This window comes from Parus major, chromosome 4 (genome assembly GCF_001522545.3).
Source record: "Parus major isolate Abel chromosome 4, Parus_major1.1, whole genome shotgun sequence".
Lineage (NCBI taxonomy): Eukaryota > Metazoa > Chordata > Aves > Passeriformes > Paridae > Parus > Parus major.
Genome location: NC_031771.1, coordinates 2,929,775 through 2,944,490, shown reverse-complemented (window position 1 = coordinate 2,944,490; position 14,716 = coordinate 2,929,775). Strand labels below are relative to the sequence as shown.

Genomic DNA, 14,716 nt, shown 5'->3' with positions numbered 1-14,716 from the left:
CCGCCGTTTTTTGTGTGGGGAGGAGGCTTCCCACCATTTTTTGTGTGGGGAGGGGATGTCTGTCGTCCATCAGGGTGTGGCGGAGCAGGTAGCCTGCCATGTTGTGGGAATTCTAGTGAGGCTGCAGCCTCTTCTTGTGCTTGGGGTGCACTGGGATGGGAGGGCAAACAAATAGGGCAGGTTGCTTTGATAAAAAGCTGCCGCTGTCCACCTCCTGCCCTAGAGGGTTTGCTCATTAAGCTGTTAAGTGTTGAAGGAGTTGTGCTTCTTCTGAGTGTTATAAATACATATTATAATATCGGCTTTTTGCAAGTATGGAGATGAATGCTATGTGTGTAATGCTAAAATTGCTTTGCTGTAATAGTTGATATAGTATGTTTGAACTTTCTGCTTAGTTAGGATAAGATTCAATGAACAGATGATGGGGACCCTGCTGATTATCACCACTCATCTTCTGTGGAAAGAAGGAGCCAAGGAAACACACATGCTCTAAAAAGGTGGAGCCAAGGAATGGCCATGCTTAAAAGTTCTTGGAAAATATAGACAAGTTAATGGAAAAGTTTGGATATGCATAAAGTCTATGAACATGCATCAAGTTGATGAAATAGAAATGGTATATAAAGGGTGTTTCCAAAACACCAGGTGAGTTCTTGGCAGAGAGCCAAGCACATGGCCATTTTAACCATTTGCTTTACTGTCTTTGTCCCCTATTGTCTTTTTTATTAAACCTTTTGAAATTTACCAGAACAATGAAGGTTGTTTTTCACATGAGTAAGTAAAAAGCCTCTAAGCATGCAAAAATGCCCACGCTGTTCAAAACCCTCAAAACACTTGGTGAGCTTTTCCATGCTGATCACTACATTTGTCTGCTGGAAACACAGCTTGTTGCTCCTAATGTCTGTGGCTTTGTTATCTGTTGAGGTGAGACCTTTGTGAAGTTACTGGAGGGCTTTTTGCAGTCCTACTGTACATGGAACATATACTTTGTTTCTGCATGTGTCTTATTATGAAGTATTTATTGTAATGGTGTCTATGTAGAGGACTTTAGGCTTCATTTTGGGGTGTCCTGTGAGGCCACCTCAGAAAATGCGTGTTCTCTATCTATAAACACTGAGTGGGAAATGGGTGATGGCAGCCTCCTGGCTGAGCGTTAATAAGGAATTGACTAACGGAGTGGGGAAAACACAATATGTTCTGTTCTGATGGCTGTCCTTTCTTTCCCTTTTATCCTTCTTTCTGAAGTGCCTGATTGTCCTTACTGAGATGGTGAGTCAGCTGGGAACACAGAAACAACTGTGCTATCCAGCAGGATGCAGACTTCAAGATGTAACTGTATTTGAAAAATAAAAGTGTTTAGGGAAAGGGGATGGGGTGGGAGCTAGAAATTGTTGTTCATTACCTGCTGGAGATTTATGAACTAGGGTGGGAGAAGCAGGTTGTGTCCTGCATCCACTGTTGAGGCACAGATGGGCAGAGCTTTGCTAGTGTGCTTCTGATTGAAAAAATCTGATAAAATTTCTGACAAAGAGCTTCAGAGCCAAAAGCTGCACCTTGTTCCCTACAAGTATCAGAAGTGATCCTGGACAGGAAATTGGTTACAGCGGTATTATTTGTTATCTCTGCTTATGCAGTTTGGTTATTTACTTATTGTAGTTTTTTGTTTGGTTTGGCCATCTGGTCTGGAAGCATTTTGATTTATCTGCAGAGCTTGACTGATCCTAAAGAGAGGTAGGAGCACAGTATATGGTGGGGCAGTTGTGACTTCCTATGCTGAAGGAATCTTTGTTTATGCAACAAGGATTCATTCATCAACATCCCCCTGCACAAGATGTTGTGTATTCGCCACGTTAACTCTTTGAGTTGAGTTTTGCTGGTGCAAGCAAAGGTACAGCTCCAGGAGGCCAGACTGCTGACCTGTCTCTCCCAGGGGTTCTCTTGGAATGGTGCTTGGACCACTTAAAGCCAAGGTGAGTCCCACAGCTTGGGTGCTACCTTTAGCGTTAAAGCAGTGCTTGCTGGAAACTGCTGAGAAACTTAATGAAGTGCATCCCTTGCTTTATTTATTAAGGTGGTCTGGTTGTTTGAAGGTGATGTTTCTGGGGTCAGAAATAGCCTCTGCCATGAGCAGCAGGTGGGACTGTGTTTGAGGCACAGACTGAGGTGAGGAAATGGTGTGAGACCTAGAGTCCTGTCAATCTTGCCTAAGGAGGTCTTGGCTTAAGTTGTAAGTCCTGCCAGGGAACTTGAATCTCATGGGATGCTTACATTCATCTGATGGACGGGAATGTATTTCAAGCATTCAGAGTGGCTGGGTTCGAGCGAGTGACACGATGCTGTAAATACCCTTGTTGTTTATGTTCGGTCAGAGGGTGAAGTGTTGTTTCATGAGCTTACCTCTGAAAAGATGGAGGGTGTCCAGACCTCATTCATCTCCTGCAGTGTTTCTAAACGTTGTGGTTCCTGTTTTTCTTAAGGGAGGAAAAGAAAAAGTAATTCTAGATTATTTATGTGTCTATCTATGTGCATTCAGAGAATAGCAAACTGAGGGCAGTTTGTGTTTTACAGCTCCTCCGTACCATCACAAATAGCTCGTACCTCAAGTCTTTGGGTTAAAAACAGAACAAACACCCCCTCTCCCTGAATGCCCTCCCACATACGCGGCTCCAAGAGGAAAAAATAAACTTTGCGATTAATTGTGGAGTGCTTGGTATGTGATCCAAGCTAGTGACTGACTCTTGGATCGCACGAGCAGAACCCCTTCTGAAATATCCTTTGGAGACTCTGTGAGTGCACTCAGAGACCTTTTTGTTTGTAGTTTTGTCTTTCTAAAATCTGGCTTTCCCCCTCCTCCGGGTGTGGGCTGGCTGCCAGCTCTTGGTGACCCGCGGCTGCTGCTGCGCTCGGGAATGCGCGCCGGGCTCCAGCGGCACCGGCTGATGGAGCCTGCCCTTCCCTCTGATGTGTGCCCGGCGTGGGTGGCAGGAGCTGGCAGGGGAAGAGGCAGGGCTCGGGCAGGAGTAGAACCCTGGTGGCGGCACAGGAGCTTTCTGGGAACTCGCATTTGCTCGGGCTGGATGTGAATAGCCTGGCCTCGGTTCAAGACGGGTTTAGTTCCTGCCGGGAGCAGCAGCTGGTCGGGGCACGGAAGCCAAAGCCCGTGGGTTAGCCCAGCGTAGCGCTCAGGGGCATCACATGCTGCCTGCACGGCTCTTGTAACACTGTAAACTCGGGGAATTTTTAGATCCAGAGCGTGTCACTAATAATTTAGTCTTAGATTGCCTATAAATAGCTTCTTGTATCTGAACCTGCCCTTTAATGAGGCTATTCCTGTCGCAGTTGGAGGCTTGTGCTGGAAATGCTCTACCTGGGATCCCTACTGGGTTCTTTGTTGTCTTGGTGTGTGCGTTCTCTGCTCTCTCTTGGCTGGCTGGTGTTTGACAAGGAGGATGTTCCAAACAATTTTAAGCTTCTCTGGTATGGACAGTACTGGAACATACCTGAAAACCAGAAAGTAGAGCTGACACTCCTGAACCTGGCTTGAATTTTTCTAACTGTGGGACCAAGAGCGCGCATGATTTGTCAGATGATAATAATTGATGAAAAGATGCCATTGCAGACCTATTTTTACCCCCCATGCCAAGCAAGTGTCAGCACATCCTTCTTCAGGCTTTACTGAGAGCAAGAACAGGCTGTTCCCGAGGGTCACACAGTGCTGAAAGCAATGGATAATAGACTTTGTACCTGCTGGGTCCAAGCCTTGCATAAGCAATGTGCAAATTTGGGGCTGAAAGTTTGACAGTTCTGAGCTGACAGATCTCTTGTGTATTTGTTTGCAAACAATCAGCATGGCTTAGGAATGTCTTCGGAGCAGGAGCCCAGATTCCTGCTATTTGAGCACTCACCTCATCCCTGTTACAGGAATAATAAGCTGTTAAGTGTGTCACTTCACCATTACAGGGGGAATTTCATATTCAGCAAACCTGCTCTTTATATTAATCATCCCACTGGATCGCTTGCTGAAGCAAACAAAAGCCCCAAACAAGAAACTTCATTTTTAGTAATGCTTTTATGAGAATTATGAAATTGTAAGGATGCAATTGGAGAATATTATTTATTAATTAAAAAAAAAAAAAAAAGAAAAAAAAGAGGGTGAGAAGAACAGATGATCTTAAGTTTCTGTGACACTAAAATGACAAAGGGGGAGGCCTTATGGTTCTCAGAATGACAGGTGGCTAAGTCAGAACAAGTAGGGATCCAGAAGAGCTGGGTATAAATATTTAGAAGTAAAATTACCTCTGCAAAACTCCTTTTGGCTCCAGTGGCTGCCAGTTCCCCTTCTGTTTGTTCAGCTCGAAGAAGAGGGTCTATATTTAGTAAAGCAAATGTGTATGAAATCTATATCAAAGCATTTTGTGTGACAGGTTTTGGAGGTGGTGGTTAGATTTGGTACAAGGTGCAGGCATTGCAGAAAATCAATTTGGAGCTCTATTTTTGTAACATGAGATGACTTAATCGATTACATAGCATGGGCTAATGAGTGATAACCTCTTATGCCCCAGACTAACACTGCTCCTGGCAGGGAGTGTAGCTGCTTCTGGTGTTGGCGCTTGTGTGTGAACTAAGCTGTTGCTGCTCCCTTGATGAAACTCTTCACCACTTGACAAAACAGGGGTCTCCTTTGCAATGGCATTTTTAAAAGCACCAGATTGCTGATGGTTCAATGCAGAGGTGAGGGGCAAACCTTGGCATCTCCAAGAGCGCTGCTGGGGCTGGAAGAAAGCTCTGGTTATCTGTAATGTGACCTGACTCAGCCTTTGCTGCAACTAAACATAGTTTGGTATTCTCTGCACCTGTCAGGCTGCTTCTTGCTGTGCCCATTTTGGAGGGGTGCACACAGACCTAGACCTTTACCTGGAGCTGCCTCCCACACGTCTCAAGGGCAGGTGCTCACCTTTTGCTGTTCTGCAAAGGGAAAATTATCTAAACCTCTCTGAGGTTCTGTCATTCGAAGCATTTGGAAGCTGAGAAAAGCCGGTCTCTGCTACTGCTGTCCCGTGGAGCTTTAATTTGAGCAGTGTCTGTGGGAGCTTTGGCATTGATCTTTATGGGGTGTAGAAGTGCAGCATGCTTCTCTCTTCCCTGCAACAATTTCCCCTCCAAGTGTGGCTGTGTTGCATCTGTGATTTCTTTTCCTTTTCATCAAGGTTTTGCAGGTTAGAGATTCATTTCAGAGAAAATTGCTGAGCAACACCATTGTGGGTTTTTGTTTTGGAAATGAGTAATAGAATGTCATGACGACTGTGATCCTAATTATGATCTATCAATTTGAAATCCCAGAAATGCCATGTTTTGTAAAAACAAGCTCCTAGTGAACCCTCCGGCTTCCTCTCCTACTTGTTGCTATGACAAACCAACCCCAGAGCATAAAGCAATTATCTGCCCAGTCCTGCTGCTATTCAACAGAGGTTGGTGGGAGTTGGTCACCTTAGTTTCAGCTTGAAATCCCTTATTTAGTCTGTGCTGCTTCTGCAGAAGTAACAGAATCCATATTCACCCATGGGCAGCCAACTTCAGGTCTGTGTAAAGAAGGGGTTTTTAATACTTTTTTAGTTCAAGTTCTCCTTCTGGAATGCGCTGCCAAGGATGACTTAGAATAAGCGAGCTTATGTTGAAACACACATGTTGAGGTAAACTGAACATGTGCAACAGGTTGGAGGGGTTGTACTGTCTCAATACTCATTTTGTCTTAGTTTTTAGTTCAGATGGATTTTAAATGGGGTTCCTAAGGCTTCTACATGCAACCTGAGGAATTGATCAACAATGAGTGGCTCATTGTTGCAGAATCCTTGTTAAAAAATTCCCAAGGGAACTTATTTTGTACTTGTCACAGTTGCTCACCTGTGGAATGTCCAGTGTTGTAAAGAGAGGCTATTTCAAGTCTTTTTCCAAAGAGAACACTGCTGTTGGTGGAAGATAATTGAAGGTTTATGTGATGTCCTTTTGCTGTGGTAATATACGCTTTTCAAGATCTACTAGGCAGCGTGTCCATCATAGACTTTGTGAAGAAATTGCAGGGACCCCTCTAGACTTATTTTTCCAGTGATATAGCTAGAAGAGCACATTATGACACACTCATCTGGAAGAGAAAAATAGAAAAATACTGGCTTAAGGTGCATTCCAAGGAAAGATTTTCGTATTGTAGGAAGATAAAAAGGTTAGAGCAGGAGAAGTAAGTATTGAGAAATCAAAGACAAGAAAAAATTCCTGCTGTAAATGGATGGTTTATCAAATCTTTCTTGAACTTTTGATATCTGTAATTGGCACATTGACTGTACTTGTCGTAAAATAACCCTGACCTAAATGCTGTTACAAATATAAATGTGTTTTCTTTGACATAGGAGTGAAAAATTAAATCTTCTCCTTTAGAGATGACACAAATATGTATTTTTGGTCCCTGTTTGTAGGCAGATGGAATTATGTATGGCAGAACACTTACCATGGTAACATAGATTATGACAGCTGAGCCATTGACTTTTTTATGCTTAAGATCCAGTGGAAGCCACGGAATAACTATAAAAGGTAACACTCCTCTTGCCTTTTTAATTATGTTAATGATGATGTATTTCACTCAGAGCCCATTTAATGTATAATTTATGCAATATGAGTATCAAATTTAGATGAACATAAACATGCATATAGAAACAAGTACACTTTTGGAGAAATCCTTCTCTTCTAACAGACACATACTGGACAAGGGTATGCACTTGGCATTTTGTGTTGGTTTTCCACCCCTCCTGTGGATGTACAACCTGTGCAAATGTAATTTTATCTCCTTCTAGTAAATAAATATCTCCATTAAGGATCCTGGCAAAGGTGAAAGCAGTGTTGCATCTACATCTAGATGTATTGGTTGCATTTTTATTTTAACTTTATTTACTTTTTTATTGCTCTAGTTGTTAGGTTGAAAAGTTACTCTGCTGTAAAGCTGGAAAAGTCGTGTGAAAATTTTACACTGCTGGCTGCAACAGTTGGAAACAAGGTATCAGGAAAGATGGGAATCTTCCCTTCTCTAAGTCTTAAATGAACAGTTGCAGGTAAAGTTACTTGTGTCTTGATATAGGCAGCTTTTAATTTGTCTGTATTGCCCACAGTACCAGACGTAACAGAAGTCAGTTTTTAAAGGGCAGATCAGCATCTATGTCAGTTTAAAAAAAAAAAATGAAGAAGTCTGTCTCAGGTTTTTGAGATGAGTTGTCATCAATCATGATTCCCTGCCATGAACACTCATGTCTTGCCTTCTTGAGGAAGGAACATCCATTAATCCTGTTTTACCTGACAAGTGCTCAGCTGGCACTGAGCTCTTTCTCCAAAGAGAACAGTGTCAAACCAGCTCTGAAACATGGTGTGGAGCTGCAGCTGCACCCCAAATGTAAGCTCTGCAGAGTTGCCTTGCTTTGGTTTACTTGATTTGCAAAGTGCAGGGATTCAAGACCAGTTATTTCTGTGTAATTCAGGTGTCACTCTGAATATGAGGGGAAAAAACCCTACAACTGTAAAAACAAACAAAGCAACCACCAGCCTTGGTGCTGCCATCAGGGCCCCCTGTTTGACTTTGTTGCCAGACACAAACACTGTTGCTGCTGTGTGTTAGTTGACACGACAAACATTTCACTTCCGACTCCAAATTTACATTGTTGGGATTGTTCATGAGGAATTTGGCCACCAGTAGACATGGGAAATGCTTGTGTTTACCCAGATGCATGAACTTTAGAAGAAAAGTCATATAACTAGCCAAATATTTGAACAGTGTACGCTTTTCAGATATCCTGCATACGAATGTGTTTGTGTATCATGCTGTCCTCTGTGCCTTCCTCAGTCCTTCCTTTGCAAGAGCACTTAAAAACCTGGAGTTAAACCTCTGCACTGGCTGAAAAGCCTTGTAGGCACATGGGCAAGATTGCCTGGTTTGTGTAGTTGGACAGCCTCTGAAAAGATAACCCAGTAGGAAAAAAACCCACCGTGTTCAGCTGCTGAGCTGCAGAATTAGTACATTTGGCCCTAAGTGCTTTTTAATTCAATTTGATTTCTATTTCCTAAGCTTTTTCATATGTTGGGTATTGGAAGTCTTTGTTTACTGTAGGTTTGCCTGAGCCAGAAAAGGTTGGACCTGTTAAACCCCTATGGAAAAAACTCTCAGATAATGAGATCTTGAAATTAGCAATGTGTTCTTCATTGTTGGCACTTTTTTATTCTTGTGTGAGGATGAATTTTTACCTATTAGAGACCAGATCTTGATTTCACATGTCTCTACAAAAGCCTGTCAGGCAGCCTGCTGTTTGCTCACGTGGAGGAATGTTGCTAGAGCTGAGGTAAGGATATTGCTTTTGCTTTCAAACATCTTCACCCAGGCACAACAGTTTGCATCCTTGCCTCTGGAATTGCCCTGCTGGATTATCAGCTGCTTGCAGCCACAGTTGTGTTGGAAGCGTGGTTAACATCAAGGTGAGATGGAATGGTAAGATGGAAAAAATGAGCTTTTTATCCTGGTGTCATATGTATTAATGCATAAACAACTGAGATACTGGAGTAGCTTTAAGCTAGTAATTTATAGCTTTGTAAGGAAAATAAATCTGCAGCTCCCAAGATATCAATAGCACCGTTTTCATATCCATTGCCCTGTTGGGGGTATTGATGATTCTGCAGCTTTTGTGTATTTTCTAGACATAACTCTGTTATTTGCCATATTGCTTGATGATCCCAGAACATCAGCATTCAAATTCTCTTAAAAAGCAAAATTAGACAGTGGTTGAGAATTTGGGCAGCAAGTCCCAAGCAGTATTATTTTGAACGACTGGTATCCCCCACAGAGGGGGAAATAAACAGGATGCTTGGCTGAAAGGGTCTTTAAACCCAAACCTGACTGTGTGAGCTCTTCAGCCTCATGTTTTGAGTGACTGCAGTTGCCCCTTTCTTCTGTTTACTCCATATGTTGGGCCAGCGTTAGGGGTGGTTATGTAAATGTGTCCAGAGGGTAAGTTCTATTTAACCAAAAGTATTTCCAGTATTAGTGTTGTTTTCTTGGAGGTGCCTGCCTGGCTGATTTTTTTTATAGAATGGTTTACCAGATAAATCAAAACCGTTTTTGAAAATGCACTTGAACCGTAGGCCAGGCCTCCATACGTGCATCCCTTCTTTCTGCCAGAATGTCAGCAGAGAGCCTGATCAAAGCATTTTCCTCTGCACATATTTAAAATTGTGAAAGATGAGACATAGAATTTCTGATAGCAAATTATTATTAACCAGCAAGAGAGAACGGATCTTATCTCTAACTGTTGACCTTAGTCTAATGGGAGTCTATGGGAATAAGATCATCTAGACACAACTTCTTATGGGAAGCAGTTTTCTTGGAGCTTTCTCTTCATTAGTCACCTAAGAATTCATTTCAGTCAGACATTTCCCATACTCATTCTCTTAAGATGCGACTCATGTTGCAACTTTAATGTTGTTCAAATAACTCAGGCATCTCCTAGAGCAATACTGATGGCTGCAAAGCTGCATTTCTTCCTCTTATTTGCTTCTAATGCTTTAGCAGTGTGGATTGGAAGGAGTTTTTTCAGGGCACAGCCTCGAGTTATGCCAGGCCAAGATGCTGACAGATTCAGACAGTCTGGTTTGCCCAAGTGGCTTTTCTTTAAAACTGATACTAAAACAAACCTGGCTTTGTGAGCAACAGCACTGGAAACTCAGATTCAAAGGTTAGGGCTTTAAAAAAATGACACCTTTGGTGTGACAGCCAGTTTAGTTGTTCACCAGCATAAGGCAGAAATCTAGGACTTGAAGGGCTCTGAAAACTGGGTGGCATTTATCATGTATCTTCTTTCTAGTCCAAAACCTATGAAATTTTTCTCTAAAAAGTAACTGATAAACTTTTCTCCAACATAAATGTTTTCTAGTTGCTTTTTTTGTACAAACAACTTGTTAAGATATAAATTCCAAGTGTTGAGGAAGGCGATACTCTTCTCAGAGACTTAGAGCAAAAGCAAAAGAGAATAATTGCTGTACAGGGAAGTTGGGGAAGCCCCCTTTTTTATGGGAATTGCAATTCCCTGAAAGATGCAGGGGTGAGAGAAGAGGTAAACAAAAATGACAGTGGGAAAGAAGCAAAGGAAAAACAATGGAAAGCATCAAAGCAATTGGAAATGCAAGTAAAACACTTTCAGCTTTGACTGTCTACAAATTACAGCCCAAAATATCTTTCTCGTGCATGGAAGTGTGAGCATTTAAAATATGCCTTTCTTTTATTCAATAGATATGTGAAGGGGGAACTATTTTTAATAAACCAATATCCTAGAGCCAGAGTGGCTGATTTCAGTCACAAAACCCAATTCCTTTAATTATTTTTTTCATTGGTTAAGTGAAAATGAAATTGATCTTTTATGGGTGTTGCAAAGTATTTTTTTTTGAGATTTTTGGATGAGTTGCAGCATGAAAATGTCAGAGAGGAAAAGGAATCAACTGCAATTGTCTGGTCATCATCTTAGTGCTGTGGGTATCTTAGAAGCAGCGGAGCATGGGCTGTTTTGGCTGAGCTTGGCAGGTTAGCACCTCTGCAGTGTATCTGCTTCCCAGGGAGGAATTTTTTGATATCAAATGACACAGTAGTTAGGAATTCTGCTGTTGTTTCTTCTCAGGTATTATTTCAGTCTCAAACTACTTAAGATCTGATTTTCTGAGTTTTAAGTCTGTGCTCTCAATGCATACTTGGAGCATGAATCTTGTAAACTTTGGGGGAGAAGAAAGAAGCATAGGCATTGAATTTAGTGGGAAATCTTAACCCTAGGGCTGTCCTACTACACCTCTGTAGGCCAAGTGGAGATGGTTCAGCAAGTGAGAATGGTGAGGGAGTCCTGGAATGCCAGCCCATGTTTATTTCCTCAGTGTAAATACCACGTGTTTTCCATCTTTGCTGTTGCTTAATATCGATTTTCCCAGGAATATGGAAAGTTGGCTGTAGGTGAGTGCCTGCCCTTCCTGCCAGACTCCTCCATCGATGGGCTTTGAACTCATCCCTGTTTTGAGCCTGTAAATGCTCTCCCTCAGCGCTGTACTTGATTGCTACAGCCACACACTGTGTGTGCTCCCACTGCCTCGCTCCACGCCCTCGAACAATTAGAGCCCAACAGCAAGTGCAGTGGAGAGGGGAAATATTTGAGATTTATTGTGGAGTCTGAGTTTCTGTTTTCCCAAAACAGGAGCTTTCTTCTAGTGGTATTCAGCAAGTGGCCTTTCTCACAGGAACTGTGCCAGAAGATGGCATTGCTGTACGCAGAGCACTCATCTCCATTGCAACAAGTCATTAGGAGGAGTGGAAAAACTGCAGCCTCCTAGTCCACTAGACTGAGTCAGACTGTCAGGAAATGAGTTTGCCTTCATGTTGCATGTCAAGGACTGTTCCATTAAAATATATTGTGTGCTAAGGTTGTTTTTGTTTTTAATTGTTGCTGTTTAACAAGAAGCCTTTGTTTACAAGTCTGGATTCATCTGTAGGCCTAGGGGGTGTATCTCAATACCCAGAACTCTCTTTATTTTCAAGTGGAAAAAGGAGACACTATTAAAAATCCTGTGTTCACACTGTCTCCTCCCAGCATCTTACTCTCTGACTTCAGACTCTGCTCATTTTCCTCCAAACGCTGTTTCCCAGCCATCCCTCAGGTGCAGTGGGAAAAGGATTTTCAATAAATTTGGTCCAAGAATGTCCTATGTGCAAGAGTAAGCAGCTCTTGGCACACTCCAAAGGCTTCTGCAGTGAGTTTAATCCCAGAATATAGTAAGCATCCCTTGGGGGTAGGTGAAAGCCTGAGGAAATTTGTACTCAATTAGCAAAAATGTGATTTTTCCAAGTTTGTGCTTGATAGCAAGTTTTGTTATCTTGGCGAGTGAACGCTATAGCTCTGATTTCCACAGGCTGTAGGATGAATTGATGTGATGAGACTACAATTTCTCTTAGGGGGAAAATTGGAATCTAAGTTTTGCTGGATACTGTAGAGTAGATCCAGTCTGTGGATCTGTCCTTGTGTAAGGATTACAGTGTGGTCATGTCTGGGAATGCTGACAGAAGCTGCCTGTTGTGGTTTCAGCTCTCCAGAAGTGTCAGGTTGGTTGGAAAGCTGCTTGTTCCTGTTGTGAGCTTTGGAAAAAAGCCTTAGGTTGGCTCACACTGGTGGCTAAACTGCAGGAGACACCTCCTTCACTAGTGGCCCTAACACTGAACAGAGATGCGCAGAAATTTAATTAGGAAGACATAATGCTGGAAATGAACAAATAGCAGAGAGCTTCCTTTTGCCTACTCTGCAAATGAAGTTAGATGCCCTTGCCAGTAAGGCTTTGAGGGGAAGGAAAAGGAAAGCAAACAACAGTGAAGAAAAATGGAAAGAGTGTAAAGCAATTGTTTAAGTCACCCTTTGAAGTAAAGAGTGACTCCCCAGCATCATTCACTTGCTAATTTGGCCACGTGAGGTTTCCTGATGGGTTTCCATTCAAAACTCCTAGGTTTTGGAAGTAGAACTCACAGGGGACATAAGCACTCTCCTTTATCTTTGCTTTTCCCATTCCTTGGTCAAAGTGATTCTGTGGAATTTGGTTTGGGGTTAGTGGTGGATATCCAGGGTGGAGACCCAAGTGCATGGGTAGATAGTGTCTTGCCCTCCCTGCAGGTGGATCCTCCCCTGGGAGGAATATGATCTGCTTCTGTAACATTTCTAGTCCATCCCTTCAGGAGCAGTTCCTTTTGGGAGGGATCTCCACTGTTGCTGTTACCCTCGTGAAGTAACTGCCATGGAGAATACAACTTAAAAAGCCCCAAATTAACCATGCTGCCTTTGACGCACACAAGGCTCTGGTGTCCACTAGTCCAAAGCTGTTGTGTAGCCTTGGGCTAATGGCATTTGGCAGCTGCTGCTCTGTGGTTTGCTCTGCCTGGAAGGTGACATCCTTTAGGTCTTTGCTTTTGTGGCTCAGGAGACAGCCTGTGAAGGGCTTTTCTCACAGCTGGCCTTTGTGAACTTAGTTTTGAAGGGATTGATGCTGGAGAGAAAGATTGTCTTCATAGCCTGTTGCTGTGCAGAGAACTTATTTAATGGTGAAACCCTTGAAACATTCCCAGCAGGAGAGAACTCCTTGTTCTGCTGGTTGATGACAGGTTGTTTTGGCCACTCCTTCTTGTTAGTTGAGTTGTGATGTCAGAAAGATAGATAGATTAACTCCATGTTGGACAAAACATTCTGAAGCTCAGTGGATATGGACGCATCTTTGGGTAGTAACCTGTCGGTTGAGCTTTTTATTTGTGTGTTTTAATTTGAGCTGAGTCACAAGTGACCAGCCTCTGGCTTGAGCTCAGAGGCATGTTCCATTCTGCCTGTGGCAAGGCAACCGGACTGCTCAGATGTCAGAAAATGAAACACGGAAGAACAGCTTTAATTAGCGAAATGACCCACTCCCCCTAAGAGCTGCTTTGACACCCAGTTCATTGAAATATTGCTGCTTTCACCATCCAAAGCTCCAATGCCTGTGTATGTATGTGTATTTACTTAATAACCAGCCATCCTCTATGGCTGTGCTGGGCCTGCTCCAGAGTTTCTTTTACACTTGGGATTTGCTCCTGTGTAATTCCAGAAGGGGTTAGATTTGAAGTGGGCGCAGTATTATGCTGAGCTCTTTACACAGAGCTAAAAGCGTTATCGATTGCATTCGCTATGAATGGAAGAACTTAGATGTATCTGGAAAATGAGAGAAGGAGGAATGGGGAAAAACAAATGAATGTTTTATGTCACATATTTCAATGCAGCAATTTCCTAGCTTACTTTATTCCTGACTTCCTTCGTGTTGCTCTTGGCGTGTGTTTTGTGCTGCAGGATTCAGAGTGCCCAGCCTCATCTGGCTGCACACACAGTGCCACTGCTTGCTTTGGTCTCAGAGTGATGTTGGAGGTCACATGAGTCATTTTATATCAGTGATGTGGAAGCGTAACCAAATTAATTTGAAGGGGGGAGGGAATGCACAGAAAGAGATCTGTTAAGACTGTTATGCTGGATTTTATTTTTTTAAACTTCATTTACAGTGTTAATGGCAGTATTGAGAGCTGTTAAATCTCTCTCAGTATTGGTTTCAGACAGCACTGAGAAGAGCTAATGTGTACAGCTTCACAGAGTAGCTTTTTTTTATTTTTGCATTTCTTCATATTTCTTGTTCTCTTTAACCCAAATCTCCTGATTTTTGCAGCACATCAAAGACTGTCTTGTGTTTCTTGATGTGTGGGTTAATATTTTCTTACTAAAATTACCAAACCTTATGTGGCTGAAACAATTGAGGCTTCAATATCCATGAGTTTATACTACAAGATTTTGTATGCTTAATTGTTTTTTTGGCAAAGTGCACAGCTATGGAAAATACCTGGTGCCCTTCACTGTAAGTTCCCCTTATTGCACCGAGGAAGCCCTAATATTGTAAAAGCATCAAACTTTGTCCATTCTATGCTCCAGTGATGATAGACTAGAAGGAGAATGGGATGTTACCTGTCATCTTTGAACCACTGGTAATTTCTGAGTGCCGCTGTGTTCCGGGCTTTGCACGGCCCATGCGGCTGAAGGTGTCAGACCACATGAGTCAGCATGTGGAGCGAAGCCACGTGGAGCTGTTGAAGCAGGGCTCTGTCTTGTGC

At 42.6% G+C, this 14,716-nt stretch overlaps 1 long non-coding RNA gene across 1 annotated transcript; it reads left to right on the top strand.

Moving 5' to 3' along the window:
* Window positions 1-8,417: 8,417 nt before the first annotated feature.
* On the top strand, window positions 8,418-11,636 carry LOC117244222. Its single transcript, XR_004496855.1, has 2 exons — window positions 8,418-8,502; window positions 11,253-11,636. It is a non-coding gene; the product is annotated as an uncharacterized LOC117244222 (long non-coding RNA).
* Window positions 11,637-14,716: the final 3,080 nt, after the last annotated feature.